Consider the following 13,468-nt stretch of genomic DNA (forward strand, 5'->3'; position numbering starts at 1 on the left):
TCATGCTTGTGTTGGACAGCGTGTTCATAGGTTTGTAGCAGAACCAGCTCATGTTTTGGAGCTTGCTACCGTAGTTCATTTCCCGAGAATCTCGCAACATCGTATTGTCGATTTGTGTTGCAAACTTTCTTTTCCAGACATGATGTCTGAAATATCCTGTTACCAACCAGATTTGAATCTCAGGCAGATATGATGGTTGGAACATTCCCAACAATTGCATTTTGTTCCCAGCTTGCACCGCCATTGTGCCAATTTCCCATGGGCTGCCCTTCTCAGCAGTTGCTTTCCAGGATCATCTCCAAAAGTGGTCCTACCATGGGTCCCATCCATTTCCGATGATAAGCAAAAATCATCCATTGCGTTGTCTTCAACAAGGTAGTCCACATCATCCATTCTAGTCCAAGTATGTCATTCTTTCGAACTTCTTCAAATGATCGATTGTGATTGCCTTAGGCTGGTATAAAGAGTCTCAATGATCTCTATATCAAAAGTAATTCTTTTGCCACTTAAGGAAATAATTCTAAGAGTCACCTTCTCTAAGGTGGTCTGTTATGGAATCATGGCAATTTATCTCCTCGCTACTTTGCAATCATGCACCATCCTCTTCATCGTGGAATTCTTGCCTACCCAGTAGAACCTTGTCATCTACCTCTTTCCATCACTCCTGATCTGTGTTTCATGTCTCAGCTCAAGAGATGTTCTAACTTCTCACTCCATGAATTGATCTTGAGTGCTCGATCTTCGAGGAGATCGTTTCCTGTAGAGTTTCCACCTATCGTCATCGTGTTGGATGAAGATCTCGAAAGCAAAGGCGTCAAGATCAATATGAAGCAACGAATCAACATCTTCAAGAATGCAATGGATTTTGGAGTTTGTGCCAGTTCCATGTCCCCTCTGTCTTCTTACCTCACGTCTTGAATCTCGGGACGAGATTCTTGTTTAGTGGGGGTGAGTTGTCACAACCCTAGTCAGTGCATGCATTAGAGTGACTGCATCATGTTTAAATTTCCAGAAACTTGAAATGGGGATGATAGGACCCCCCAGCACCCCCTTAATCCAACTAGGGTTTACTAAAATCTTTTCCAATGAACCTGAAATGCCCTTCTAAAATGTTCATCATCTTTGCCTTGGTTTAGAACCTCTGACAAAAATGGTGCACACTTTTCTAGGACATCATAAGGTCACTGGATTAAATCATATGTTATTTGCATTTGGACATTTAAATGCTATAAAATATTTTAAATATCCAAATAATCATAAACTGAAATGTTTACTGTTGGATATATTCCAAACAGTGGCTTTGAGCAGTTTCATGATTTTTGAGTTAGTTTTAGTATTTTAATTAAAGCCCTAAAGTTACAGAAGAAATAGAAAACAGAAATTAAAAGAGAGAGAGAGAGAGAGACTTACCTGGCCTCACCTGCGTAGCCACCTGGCCGGCCCAGCTAGCAGCCCAGCCAACTGGCCCAGCCACTGGCCTCCTCCTGTCGTCTTCCTCCTTGCCAGGAGGACGGGCGCATGCCCGACGCGCGCGCACCGCCGTGCGGCCACCTCCACCCTGCCTGGCTGCCCCCCCCCCCATCGCTCTGGACCTCCCTCGCGACGCCACGCACCCCCTGAACCTCTCTCCCTCTCTCCCCGAGCTTCTCTCCCTCCTCTGGCTCTCCTCTCGCACGCACCCGAGAGCCATCGTCGCCGCCGCTCGCTGTTGTCGTGGCCACAACCACTGCCTCGCCTCGCCGATGCGCTCAGAAGCTTCGCCTCAACCCCCTCTTCCTCCCCACTGAGCCACGCCCCGCCGGAAGCCCTGCAGCATCGTCCCCGACCTCGTCTTCAACCTCTGGCCGCCGGCGACCTCACGGGGGATTCGCGAGCTCCAGCCCGTCCCCGGCCTCGCTGTTGCCTCTGCTGGAATCGCCGTGAGCCCCTGCCCCTTTCCCCTCTCTCCCCGTGCTCGTCCGCGCCTTCTAACCACCGTGGCCATCGGAGCCGATAGCTCCTCGCCGCTGGCCATGTTGCCACCGCGGCTACGGCCCTGCAAGCACGCGTCCAAGCTCACCACTGAGCTCACTACACCCCCACGAGCCTAACGCGCCCATCCGCGGCTCCTGCCATGCCCTGCATCGTCGGTTCCGTCGATGCCCGAACTCCGGCGACCGCAAAAGAGCTCGCCGCCGTCAGCTCCGGCCACCCCAGCACCTCCCACCGCCACCGTTCGACGCGCGCCACTCCGCTCGTTCGAACGCAAGAAGACGCACCCGAATTGGTGCCCCATGGCTCGATTCCGACGCCCTCCACCGCGTCTGGCCTCGCCGGCGTCGAGTCGCCGGTGGGTTTGACCCCGCTGACCCGGGTTGACCCCAGTTTGACCTCCTCTGGCTCCTGACGTGTGGGCCCAGGCCCCTGTTTAATTAGCGTTAGGTTTAATTAGTGTTAATTAACTTAGTTAACTAGATAAGCCACTGGCATGTGGGCCCCGCACTATTGACAGTTTAGTTAGGGCTAGTTTAGCACTAATTAACTCGGTTAGTTAACTGAGTCACTGACCAGCGGGCCCCAAAGGTCAGGTTTTGACCTGGCCGACCCAGATGGCTTGCTGACGTCACACCGACGTCATGCTGACGCAAGTAATCCATTTCTGGAATTTAAATAAATCTTAAATGCTTTATTTAATTCAGAAAAATAACCAAAACATCTAAAATTCATAGAAATTAATCTGTAACTCCAAATGCAAAGATTTATATATGAAAATTGATCAGAAAAATCGCACTTGGCACTATGTCAATAGGTTAGTACCCCCTGGACCTCCCTCGCGACGCCACGCACCCCCTGAACCTCTCTCCCTCTCTCCCCGAGCTTCTCTCCCTCCTCTAGCTCTCCTCTCGCACGCACCCGAGAGCCATCGTCGCCGCCGCTCGCTGTTGTCATGGCCACAGCCACTGCCTCGCCTCGCCGATGCGCTCAGAAGCTTCGCCTCAACCCCCTCTTCCTCCCCACCGAGCCACGCCCCGCCGGAAGCCCTGCAGCATCGTCCCCGACCTCGTCTTCAACCTCTGGCCGCCGGCGACCTCACCGGGGATTCGCAAGCTCCAGCCCGTCCCCGGCCTCGCCATTGCCTCTGCTGGAATCGCCGTGAGCCCCTGCCCCTTTCCCCTCTCTCCCCGTGCTCATACGCGCCTTCTAACCACCGTGGCCATCGGAGCCGATAGCTCCTCGCTGCCGGCCATGTCGCCACCGCAGCTACGGCCCTGCAAGCACGCGTCCAAGCTCACCACTGAGCTCATTGCACCCCCACAAGCCTAACGCGCCCATCCGCGGCTCCTGCCATGCCCTGCATCGTCGGTTCCGTCGATGCCCGAACTCCGGCGACCGCAAAAGAGCTCGCCGCCGTCAGCTCCGACCACCCCAGCACCTCCCACCGCCACCGTTCGACGCACGCCACTTCGCTCGTTCGAATGCAACAAACCACGCCCGAATTGGTGCCCTGTGGCTCGATTCCGACGCCCTCCACCGCGTCTGGCCTCGCCGGCGTCGAGTCGCCGGTGGGTTTGACCCCGCTGACCTGGGTTGACCCCGGTTTGACCTCCTCTGGGTCCTGACGTGTGGGCCCAGGCCCCTGTTTAATTAGTGTTAGGTTTAATTAGTGTTAATTAACTTAGTTAACTAGATGAGCCACTGGCATGTGGGCCCCGCACTACTGACAGTTTAGTTAGGGCTAGTTTAGCACTAATTAACTCGGTTAGTTAACTGAGTCACTGACCAGCGGGCCCCAAAGGTCAAGTTTTGACCTGGCCGACCCGGTTGACTTGCTGACATCACACCGACGTCATGCTGACGCAAGTAATCCATTTCTGGAATTTAAATAAATATTAAATGATTTATTTATTTCAGAAAAATAACCAAAACTTCTAAAATTCATAGAAATTAATCTGTAACTCCAAATGCAAAGATTTATATATGAAAATTGAGCAAAAAAATCCACTCTTTCCATCTGTAATGGTTTCATGCATCTCAGAACAATTTAACCTTGCTGTTTAAGTGAAACAAGCTAATGCATTAATATGACTTCATATCATGGGCTTTCATTTGAATCTTTGATTCAAATGGACTCAAACCAACCTGTTTTAGAATGCATTAGCCAAAACACACCCATATTGCCATGTCATAGCATGCATCATATTGTTGCATATTGCCATGTGATGATTGTGTTCCGATGTGTCTTTCGTGGTAGGTTCTGCCTCCGAGGATACCCACGAATATCCGGCTGAAGGGCAGTATCCTACTACCACTCCATCAGGCAAGCAAAACCCCCTTGTTCATTCCGATACAATCCCACTCTCTCGCTCCTGCTCTCTTTTACTGCATTAGGACAACAATGATTCATCTGTTACTTGCTGCGGTAGTTGAACCCCTTACCCTCTGCATGACATGTCATTGCCACAGTAAATAGATGAAACCCACTAGCATGAGTAGGAGTTGTTTGAGCCCTGATGTGCCTACTCATTCATGCTTGTTTGTCGTGCCTGCTATTGCTTAGAGTTGTGTCAGGTCTGATTCATCGGGGATGAATCGGAGGTGTGTGAACATGTCCTACTGTTGAGAGCTAAGTGTGTGAACACGATTTGGTAAAGGTATCGATGAGAGGCCATGTAGGAGTACATGGTGGGTTGTCTCATTGAAACCGTCCTCAGGAACTGAGTTCTGTGTTTGTGATCCATGAACAGCTACTACCACACGTTGGGCCCTGAAATATGACCCCGCTCGACTTATTAACCGCCTTGTCCTCTGTCCAGGAGTTGCAAGTAGTTTCTGGTGTTTGTAGTATGCTGGAGGCCGTGCGCAGCGCTGACCCGCTGGGTGGGCTGTGATGCGGTAGGCACGTGGCACGGCGTACCGGGTGCCCGTTTGGTGTCTAGGGAACCCTGCACACATTGTTTGGGGCTGTGAGCGAAACCCCGGCCGGATCTCCTCGCGGATGGAACCCGAATACGCGATAAACCTAGACTAGAGACTCGTGTGGTTAGTTAGGTCGTGGTCTACACCCACGTCGGCTTTCGCTTGAAGTCTGCCGAGCACATGTCGTGTGCAGACGCTAAGTGGTGGAAACATGTGTGAAGAAGTACACCCCTGCAGGGTTATAAATGATATATTCGAATAGCCGCGTCCACGTTAAAGGACTTCTGGGTTGCCTGTACAGTTCATAGACAAGTGAAAGTGGATACTCTAAAACTCGCAAGATAAGCGTGAGTGCTATGGATGGCCTTCTCGTAGGGAGACGGGAGCAGATCCATAGTGGTGTATTGATATGGTGAATATGTGGACTCGTGTGCGCCACCTCAGAAGAGTTACTTGCACTCATAGTTTAGGATAGCCACCGAGTCAAAGCTGGCTTGCTGCAGTTAAACTCCACCACCCCTTTATTGATACCGATGCATATGTAGCTAGTTCTCATGTAAGTCTTGCTGGGTACATTTGTACTCACGTTTGCCTATTTTATGTTTTGCAGAGAGACGTCAGTCTTGCTAGTAGTTCCGTGTGGACTTCGACGTTTAGCTTGATTCCTCAGCTACGATCTTGTGCCCTCGACAGGATATGGTAGATAGTCAGGCTTCTCAGCCTTTTTCGTTTGTAGATGTCTGTACTCAGACATGTTAAGCTTCCGCATGTGCGTTGACTTGTATGCTCTGAATGTTGGTTCATGAGACCCATGTTTGTAATATCTCACTCCTCGGAGCCTAATGAATAAATACTTTGAGTCGTAGAGTTTTGTTGTGATCCATGTTGTATTTACACATATCGTGCATATTGTGTGTATGATTGAAATGCTTGGTATGTGTGGGATCCGACAACCTAGTTGTTTATCCTTGGTAGCCTCTCTTATGGAGAAATGTAGTCTTGTGCTTCCATGAGCCATAGTAGTCCGCTACAGCCTGGCTCATCGGAGTCCTGCTAGCCCAGCACTACTGCTCCGGAACACTTGACTAGCCAGCATGTGATTCACTTCGTTCCTGTGTCTGTCCCTTCGGGGAAATGTCACGCGGTGACATCTGGAGTCCTGCCTAGCCTGCTACAGCCCGGTTCACCGGAGTCCTGTTAGCCCAGTGCTACAGCCCGGATTCGCACGCTGCTGACCGACATGCTCGATGTTGATTCATGTATGCCTGTCCCCGTAAGTTAGTGCCACTTTGGGTTCACGACTAGTCATGTCGGCCCGGGTTCTCTGTCATATGGATGCTAGCGACACTATCATATACGTGAGCCAAAAGGCGCAAACGGTCCCGGGCCATGGTAAGGTGACACCCGTGGGAATACCGTGCATGAGGCCGCAAAGTGATATGAGGTGTTACCGGCTAGGTCGATGTGACTTGGAATCGGGGTCCTGACACTTATAGTGATGAGCATTACCGAGAGGGCCCAGAGATACCTCTCCGATACATGGAGTGACAAATCATAATCTTGATCTATGCTAACCCAACAAACACCTTTGGAGACACCTATGGAGCATCTTTATAATCACCCAGTTACGGTGTGACGTTTGATAGCACACAAGGTGTTCCTCCGGTATTCGGGAGTTGCATAATCTCATAGTTAGAGGAACATGTATAAGTCATGAAGAAAGCAATAACAATAAAACTAAACGATCATTATGCTAAGCTAATGGATGGGTCTTGTCCATCACATCATTCTCTAATGATGTGATCCCGTTCATCAAATGACAACACATGTCTATGGCTAGGAAACTTAACCATCTTTGATTAACGAGCTAGTCAAGTAGAGGCCTACTAGGGACACTCTGTTTGTCTATGCACACATGTACTAAGTTTCCGGTTAATACAATTCTAGCATGAATAATAAAGATTTATCATGATATAAGGAAATATAAATAACAACTTTATTATTGCCTCTAGGGCATATTTCCTTCAGGAGGGGGCTCTACATCATCCTTGCCGCCCTCCGATGATGCGCGAGTAGTTTACCACGGACCTATGGGTCCATAGTTAGTAGCTAGATTGCTTCTTCTCTCTATTTGATCTCCAATACAATGTTCTCCTCGGTGTTCTTGGAGATATATTTGATGTAATGACTTTTTGCGGTGTGTTTGTTGAGGCCCGATGAATTGTGAGTTTATGATCAGATATATCCATGAATATTATTTGAGTTTTATCTGAACTCTTTTATGCATGATTGTTATAGCCTCGCATTTATTCTCCGATTTATTGGTTTGGTTTGGCCAACTAGATTGATTTATCTTGCCATGGGAAAATGTGCTTTGTAATGGGTTCGATCTTGCGATGCTCAATCCCAGTGACCAAAGAGGACATGGCATTCATGTATCATGGCTATTAAGGGTAAAAAGATGGGGTTTATTCATACGTGAGTTTATCTTGTCTACATCATGTCATCTTGCTTAAGACGTTACTCCGTTTTTCCATGAACTTAATACACTAGATGCATGCTGGATATCGGTCGATGTGTGGAGTAATAGTAGTAGATGCAGAATCATTTCGATCTACTTGTCTCGGACGTGATGCCCATATACATGATCATTGCCTTGGATATCGTCATAATTATTATTTTTCTATCAATTGTCCAATAGTAATTTGTTTACACACCGTATGCTATTTTCTTGAGAGAAGCCTCTAGTGAAAACTATGGCCCCCGGGTCTATCTTTTATCAAATATTAAAACCAAGAATACTTTGTTGCAATTTTCTTTTATTTATTTTATTTTGTATTTTTGTTTGATCTATCTATCAAAAACTATACTCCCACCATTCCACAATGTAGTGCGCCCGCGCTTCCCAAGATTCAAGTTTGACCGTAAATTTAACAAACGATACCGACTGCGCCGGGAGCAAAAATTATACCACTGAATTCGTATTTTCAATATGAATTCAGTGATAAAAATTTTGCTCCTGCCGCAGTCGGTCTCATTGGTTAATTTTATGGTCAAACTTAAATCTCGGGAAACGCAGACACACTACATTATGGAATGAAGGGAGTACAATTTAACCTTGCTCGTAACCGTTAAGGGATTTACAACCCCTTCTTCGCGTTGGGTTGCAAGTATTTGTTGTTTTGTGTGCATGTGTTGTTCACTAGTCGTTGCTTGGTTCCCCTACTGGATTGATAACCTTGGTTTCATAAACTGAGGGTAATACTTATCTTTATTGTATTGCATCATCCTCTCCTCTTCGAGAAAATCCCAACACAACTCACAAGTAGCAAGCATGATGAGGTTGAGAAAGCGGACACTCCCGCCGCCTCGCGGCAGAGCAGGCTCGCTCTGCCCGACTCCTCGCCAAGACCCCTACTCCTGCTTGTCCTCCTCCATCACATGCTCCTACTCCGACACTCCCCGGACGACGACCCCTACGTGGTCTTTGCCATGTACTACCGCTGCCCCAGAGATGACAAGGGGAAGGGCTAGACAAAGGGGAGATATTCTCTTTTCCTAGTCTAATTTCGTAGTATATGTATGCATGAACTAGTAGTACAAGCTGGTGTTTAACTATGTGATGAACTAGCTATGTATTTTGGTTGTCCGGTGCAATGTGATGAACTACCCGTCCATTTTGGTTGTCCAATGCAATGTATGCTATACTCCTCTATGTATTATGTATGATTTTCGTTCATGTGTGATCGATGTTACATGGATTTGTATTGATTTGCGAGGGGGTGAAGGGGGGGGAGCGCGGTTGTAGATGAGGACAAATGAGGGCGATCCCATGACATGTAGGGGAGCATATTTACCTAATTCGATTGGAGATGCTCTAAGAGCAACTCTAAAAGAGTCGTCATATGGGCAACCTTCATAATGTATATGAGGCGAATTCCGTATGCATTTGGAGCCCGCAGATGCCATGTGCAAACACAAAGTCGTCATATTTGTTAGCTCCAGATATTTTATTTTATTTTTCTTTTTTCATCAATTTAATAGTCACACACTCAATTCAAGGGATTAATATACTAATTTGAGGTAACCATTGTATTACAAAGTTTTTACACATGGAAAGAAAAGTCCATTAGCGACATTTTCATATCATGGGTACAAATTTTATCGCTTTTTAGCGACTATAGCATGATTTTGAGTACATGCATATGTGATGAGTCCACTCATCGTCTAGGCGCAACGGTGTGACGGTCTGACGACCTCATCTTGGTTCCATTCCTGCCCATGCCGTCAAGGTCAGGGATGACTTTATTAAGGGGGCAAGCCCCAATTGCTGGTCATCTCGGTGAATGTCACAATATTCATATCGGATTTGTGCCGCCTGATGCGCTCCATCTCCGCCGCTAAATCCACATTGCGCAGTCCTTGTTCGTTATCATGCCTGGACGTATAGTTCAGGGATATATGGTCTGGTTGGAGATGCTCTTGTCTGCTAATTTTTTGTAGTGTGTGTGCATAGTTGTTGTTTTATCATAGAATCAGTTGAAAAACTACAAGCCTAAAGAGGACAAGAAGTGTAATTCCGACACGGTGATGCTCTCAGAACTGAAGAGGAGAGAGTAGCTATAGGATTCAACGCACATCTATTAGCTCTGCCGGCTGGAACAATATACAGTTTACAGAGATCATCGTGCGCCACTACCTGGCTGATTGTGGGCGACATGCCCACTACTCACACGCATGCACAGACCGCAGGTCGTGCTCTATACGCGTATACATACAGCTACAAGTTCTAACACACACACACACACACACGCGCGCAGTCTTGGCGTCGGCTGGCGCGACGCAAAGACTGGCCCCTGAACTGAAGAAAAATGTCCGTGGGCAAGCCTTTCGTCATGACATCGGCGAGCTGCTGTGTGGTGGGGATGTGAAGCATGCGAAACTCGCCAAGCGCCACTCGTTCCCACACGAAATGGATGTTGAGCTCGACATGCTTGGTGCGACGGTGGTGCACGGGGTTGGCGGAGAGGTAGCAGGCAGACACATTGTTGCAGTAGACCACGGTCGCCGAGCGAATGGGAAGCAGGAGCTCACCGAGGAGCTATCAGAGCCAGATGCATTCTGCAACGACGTTGGCGACGCCACGATACTCCACTTCAGCGCTCGAGCGAGAAACGGTGGCCTGGCGCTTGGAGGACCATGAGATGAGTGCGTCGCCGAGGTAGACGCAGAACCCAGATGTCGAGCGACGGGTGTCCGGGCAGCCGGCCCAGTCAGCGTCAGTGTAGCCGCGCAGGTCGAGCGTCGAGGAAGCATGTAGATGCAGCCCGAGCATGGGCGTGCCCCGCACGTAGCGCAGCACGCGCTTGATGAGAGCCTAATGACACTCCCGCGGGTCATGCATATGCAAGCAGATCTGCTGAACGGCGTACGCCAGCTCTGGCCTAGTGAAGGTCAGGTACTGCAGGGCACCGACGATGCTGCGATAGCCTAACGGATCGGCCGCGCGTGGGCCTTCAGCTTGGGGAAGCTTGCCCTTGGTGTCGATCGTTGTGGGCGACGGCTTGTAGGTGTCCATGCCAACGCGCTCGAGGACGTCCTCGGCGTACTGTTGTTGACAGAGGAAGAAGCCGGACGCGGTGCGCGTCACCTGAATGCCGAGGAAGAACCGCAGGTCACCGAGGTCCTTCATGGCGAACTCGCTGGTGAGCCCGAGGACGATCCGTTGGAGAAGAGCCGGGGTCGAGGCAGTGAGCACAATGTCGTCGACGTAGAGGAGAAGGAAGGCCGCGTCCGCGCCGCGCGTGTAGGTGAACAGCGAGGAGTCAGAGCGCGTCGCGGCGAAGCCAATCGTCTTGAGGAAGGCGGTGAACGTCTGAAACCAGGCGTGCGGGGCCTGCTTGAGCCCGTACAGCGACTTGGTGAGGCGGCAGACATGTTGAGGCCGTTGCTCGTCGACGAAGCCGGCCGGCTGGAGGCAGTACACCTCCTCCGCCAGTGTGCCGTGCAGAAACGCGTTCTTGACGTCCAGTTGGTGAACGGGCCAGCCGCGCGAGGCAGCAATGGTGAGGACAGTGCGGATCGTCTCCGGCTTGACCACCGGTGAGAAGATCTCACCGTAGTCCACGCCGGCGCATTGGTTGAAGCCCCGGACCACCCACCGCGCTTTGTACCGCTCGAGAGAGCCATCAGCGCGGAACTTGTGCTTGAAAACCCATTTACCACTGATCAGGTTGGCGTTGGGCGGCCGAGGAACCAGCTCCCAGGTCCGGTTGGTGACAAGCGCAGCAAATTCTTCGCGCATGGCGGCGAGCCAGTTGGGATCGCGCACGGCAACCCGGACCGAGCTGGGCAGCGGCGAGAGCGAGGTGGTGGAGGAGGCAGCAGCGGCGTCGTAGTACTTCGGATTGGGCTTGAAGACCCCGACCTGGGCACGGGTCAGCATGCGACGAGACAGTGCAGCAGGTGCGGTAGCGCGCGGGGCGCTGGCATCTATACCTGTCGCTGTCTCTGAACCTGAAGCGGAACACTGCCCTGTGGACGACGAAGAGCCGCATCCATCGGATGAGGATCGGGCGGCCTCAGTTGAGTGAGCCGAGCGTGTGCTGGAGGCGAGGCCGTGAGAGCCGTCCAGAGACGATCCAACGGCCGCGTTTGAACGCGGCGGAGTCGCGGGCGATCGATCACCGGTGGGAGGGCGCGAGCCGGGCGCGGGCGCAGAAGGGAGAAGCTGCAGGATCGGCGGAGCCCCAAGCTGTGGCGAGGTGGGTGGAGCAGCAGCCTCTCGGCGCGCAAAGGGGAAGATGTCCTCATGGAAATAAACATGGCGCGAGGTGAGCACACGCTTGGACTCAGGATCGAAACATCGATACCCGCGGTGATCGGCAGGATAGCCGAGGAAGACGCAGGCCACCGAGCGGCAGTCGAGCTTGTGGCGTGCACTGGAAGCGACGTTCGGGTAACGAAGGCATCCGAAGACGCGCAAGATGCTGTAGTCGGGAGCAACGCCAAGCAGGAGCTCATGCGGCGTGCGCGGCGCGCTGTGGTGGCAGGGTCGCTGATTCTGTAGGAAGGTGGCGGTGTTCAGAGCTTCAGCCCAGAACCGCAGCGGGATCGAAGCGTGAAAAAGGAGCACGTGCACGTTGTCATTGAGCATGCGCAAGATGCGTTTTGCTGGCTGGTGTAAGGGCAGGACAGCCGGAGGACAGTGCCGTGGGAAGCGAGAAGCTCACGCGAGGCATGGCTGTCAAACTCGCGGCCGTTGTCAGTTTGGACAGAGAACACTGGCAGCTGAAACTGCGTTCGGGCGTAGGCATGAAATCGCGCAGAATGGGGAGGACGTCAGATTTGTGCTTGAGAGGGAACGTCCAAACGTAGTGAGTGTAATCATCAAGAATTACCAGGTAAAATTGATAACCAGAAACACTAGAAACTGGAGATGTCCATACATCAAGATGCAGTAGTTGAAAGGGAAAATAAGTACAACTGACAGACTCGGAAAACGGAAGGCGCACGTGTTTGCCAAGCCGACAGGCATGTCAGGGGAGCGGCGCAGTTTTACTGAAGGAAAAGCTACTGTCGACGAGCTGAAGCTGGGCAGAACCAAGGTGACCAAGCCGCTGGTGAAGCCGGGCAGCAGTGACGACGCCGACGAAGGGAAGCGCACAGCGTTTGGGCGGCGCCGTCACGGAGTAGAGGTCACCGGTGGAGTCACAGCGCAGGATCACCGCCCGAGTTCGGAGGTCCTTGACAGAGAAACCAAACAAGTCAAATTCAACCGAAACAGGATTGTCATGACAAATCTGACGAACGGAGAGAAGGTTTTAGATTAGGGAGGGAGAGACAAGGATGTTGCGCAGTTGAATGGGAGAAGTACCGGAGATGAGCGAGCCGGTGCCTGTGTGTGTGATAGGTAGATGCTCACCACTGCCGACTACGATGTGTGAGGAGGAAGAAGAGGGAAGAAGGGTTTGGAGAGTATCAGGAGAGTTGGTCATGTGGGACGCCGCACCGAAATCCATGTACCACTCGGAGGCGCTGCCGGAGGACGACGGCCCCGCCGTGGCGCTGTGAAGCGCGGCCTGGAGGGAGGCCATGTCCAGGGTGCTGTTGCTGCGCACCAGGAGGAGCGGCGTAGACGGGCGCCGGGGCGTAGCCGTACGGGGGCATGTACCCTGGTGGAGGCCCGTAGCCGTGCGCTCCGGGAGCGACGGGAGCAGCGTGCCAGGATGAGGGCCGAGCACACCAGACCCCGGCGCACGCCACGGCATGGGCCAAACCTGAACAAGCCCCGTCCAGGAGTTGGTGCCGGGGACGGGAGCGGGCAGGCCAGGGGTCCGAGGAGGCGCAGGCGCAGGCGAGGACGGCGCGCCACCAGCGCCATTGCCACGGCCACGGCCACGGCCACGGCCACCGCGCGCACGCCCACCACCGGTGTTGTCAGGGACGACGGGGGAGGCAGCAGGTGGCGTGGGAGGCAACGACGTGGCGCCACGCGCCGGCGTAGAGTGCGTGCGCGCCCTGAAGGCGCGCGGTCTGCTCGGCGCGGTGCTCCTCAAGAAGCAGAAAGGAG

Source organism: Triticum aestivum, chromosome 3D (assembly GCF_018294505.1).
Source record: "Triticum aestivum cultivar Chinese Spring chromosome 3D, IWGSC CS RefSeq v2.1, whole genome shotgun sequence".
NCBI lineage: Eukaryota > Viridiplantae > Streptophyta > Magnoliopsida > Poales > Poaceae > Triticum > Triticum aestivum.